The sequence below is a fragment of the Salvelinus sp. IW2-2015 genome, unplaced genomic scaffold (genome assembly GCF_002910315.2).
Source record: "Salvelinus sp. IW2-2015 unplaced genomic scaffold, ASM291031v2 Un_scaffold907, whole genome shotgun sequence".
NCBI lineage: Eukaryota > Metazoa > Chordata > Actinopteri > Salmoniformes > Salmonidae > Salvelinus > Salvelinus sp. IW2-2015.
This window is the reverse complement of record NW_019942641.1, coordinates 28131-31229: the sequence shown is the minus strand read 5'-3', so window position 1 is coordinate 31229 and position 3099 is coordinate 28131. Positions and strand designations below refer to the sequence as shown.

Below are 3099 nucleotides of genomic sequence, written 5' to 3'. Positions count from 1 at the left end.
GTCAGCCATTTTGGTCAGAGAGTTGGTCAACCATGGTCAGCCAGTGTGCTATGATAACTATTCTCTTACATCTGCTCCTGCCACGCCCTCTACTCCTCATCCTGTGTCTCCTTGACCTGCCTCCACTCCCCCAGTACTCTCTCCCTCTCCCTCTCTCTGTGTGTGATTGTGTGGGCGGAGACAGGTGTGCTGGAGTCAGAGCAAATTCCCACRAGCTGCAACCTGTTCCATAATCAAGACCTCTACAAATACTCAGCCCTGCCACTTCCACGCTGKTAGATCGTAACCTCTGCTCCGTCAGTCTTCGGTTCTAGCCGTTTGTTACTATTTAGATCCTGTTATCCTGTTGTGCCTGTTTTRCTTGCCTGATGCTGTTTTTCTCTCCGCTACAGTTTTGCCCGCTATTACTCTGGTCCCTGTCTCCAGTCCCACGTCTCGTCATCCTGCTACTCTGTCCTGGATTGCCCACTCTACTACTCCCTTGGATTCCCCTCCGGACCTGCTTACCCTGTCCCAACCCCTCTCGCTCCAGCCTCAGCCTCCGCACCTGGTTTCCTGAAACCCGCCTGTGCTTCCCCTGACCTGCATTCCATCATCCCCCTATGTTTCAATAAATACATTGGTTACTTCATCCCAGTCTCCTCGTCTGAGTCTGATCTTGGGTTCCCCTGTTCCACTGCGCGTAACATATTCCACTTAAACTAGCCAGCCAGTTGAAGTGGAAGGGTTCCAACATCTTTTTTTCATTAACTGCCAATATAACAACATTCCATTGAAACAATGCAGTCAGGCATATAATCAGTTGATGATAGGACTTAAACAAGTGGTAAATGCAACAAGTACTAACATATCATATAATACACAGCTTTCTAAGAAAACAAACATTGAGACCTTGATGGTCTATTTACATTTTAGAGGCTATTTATACAGAAAATGTGTATAAAAACGATATATACTGTATTCATAAGTATATGACAATATTGAAGGTTACCAATAACTATGTTACACAATTTCTGATATATTACATGCCTTACTATTATTTTCCTGCAAAAGTAAAAGCAGGAAATGCCTCTACTGCTACTCATTCCAATCAGACTGGTTTGGATTTCTCCCTGACCACGACTGCCATTTTCATACATTCTGGAACTGAGGGTTTATGACATAACCCCTCTAGTAATTTAATAGGATCTCTATGGCTGTGACTAGGTAGAAATATTTCACTAATCTATCCCTTAATATTGATAAAGGTCATTAGTCACGCCCAATTCTAAATACAGTAACAGTTCCAAGCAAAAAAACTGCACACGGTATATCATTCTCTAACACAATTATTAAAATAGTCTTTACCTTATAACAATGTCTGGTCTTCAATTGGATATGTGTATGGTGAGAAAATGTTTCAACATAGAGCGACCCTCCCTCGCTTGTCATGTAAGGCTTTTCGAATCAAGTTGAGCAGTGACTCAATCAGGAAGTAACAAGAGATCTAACTGTAGGACCTCATACATAGATAACGGTTATAGCTGTCACGCCCTGACCGTAGAGAGCTTTTTATGTCTCTATGTTGGTTTGGTCACGGTGTGATTTGGGTGGGCATTCTATGTTCTTTATTTCTAGGTCTTGTATTTCTTTGTTTCTGGCCGAGAGTGGTTCCCAATCAGAGGCAGCTGTCTATCGTTGTCTCTGATTGGGGATCTGATAAGAGAATTTTGTTCTCCATAAACCAATTTAATTATATTACTCAGTCTGCAAATCAGAATTTGTAAGATCCTGGTCGAATGAAGCAGACGGCGGCCCAGCTACAATAGAMAGTCAAAAAGGTTTATTCAGAGAACGTTCTAAAGTCAGGAATACAAAACAATTCATTTTATACTGACTTCTCACGCCCACACATTCACACAACCATATGCACACACACACACACACACATACAAACAGACGCACACACATGTCCTGCTACCCAGCCGCCAGAGATTAGTGACCTTGTCCTTGAGACATACTCCCTGTTCTTTCCCCAAATCTCTAGTCAGGTCGGCACCAAGCTCAGACAGTCAGTGTTTATAATACCATAAAGACATATTGTCTTTACCCTAATTCTGACTAGGACTACACATTTATTGATTATGATGTTATACATTCTAATCACTTCCATACAATTATATGTTTCAGGGCGGAATATTCMAATCATTCAATTAACCGATATTTCTCAACTAACAGGATCATACTTAGGCAGGCCCTTTCCCTCCTTCTGTGTGGGATCTTGTTCTTTGTTTGTGTGCAGCTAGTTTGCATGACGGAGTTGTTCGGTCGTCATATTCTTTATTGTTTTGTTGGTTCGTAAGTTTCACTTCGTGAATAAAATATGTGGAACTCAAAGAACGCTGCGCCTTGGTCTCATCCTTCCGACGACAACCATTACAGAAGATCCCACCACAAAAGACCAAGCAGCGTTTCTTGGAGGAGTGGACATGGGAGGAAATCCTGGACGGCAAGGGACCCTGGGCACAGACAGGAGAATATCGCCGTCCTAAGGAAGAGCTGGAGGCAGCGAATGCGGAGCGGAGACGCTACGAGGAGTTGGCTCAACGAGGCGTGCACGAGAGGCAGCCCCAGAAATGTTTTGAGGGTGGGACACACGGGGAGATTGGCGGAGTTAGGTTATAGACCTGAGCCAACTCCCCGTCCTTGCTGTGGGGAGAGAGTGACCGGGCAGGCACCGCGTTATGCGGTAAACCGCAAGGTGTCCCCAGTGCGCACTCATAGCCCGGTGCACTATAGTCCAGCTCCTCGCATCGGCCTGGCTAGAGTGGGCACCCAGCCAGGATGGATGGTGCCGGCTCAGCGCATCTGGTCTCCAGTGCGTCTCCTCGGCCCGGGTTATCCTGCGCCATCTCTACGCACGGTGTCCKCGGTTCGCCAGCACAGCCCAGTGCGGCCTGTTCCAGCTCCCCGCACTTGCCGGGCTACAGGGGGTATCCAGCCAGGACGAGTTGTGCTAGCTCTGCGCTCCAGACCTCCGGTGCGCCTCCACGGTCCAGTGTATCCTGCGCCGGCTCTGCGCAAGGTGTSTCCAATGCGCCTGCACAGCCCAYTGCYTCC

At 46.6% G+C, this 3099-nt stretch overlaps 1 protein-coding gene across 1 annotated transcript in view; it reads right to left on the bottom strand.

The window, feature by feature from the left end:
- The window catches only part of LOC112069094 (B-cell receptor CD22-like), a 21394-nt gene extending 19937 nt beyond the window's left edge, over window positions 1–1457 (bottom strand). Inside the window, exon 1 of the mRNA XM_024136382.2 lies at window positions 1348–1457. The gene's annotated coding sequence lies outside the window, so the exon portion shown is untranslated. The remainder of the gene's footprint in view (window positions 1–1347) is intronic.
- Between the last annotated feature and the right edge of the window lie 1642 nt (window positions 1458–3099).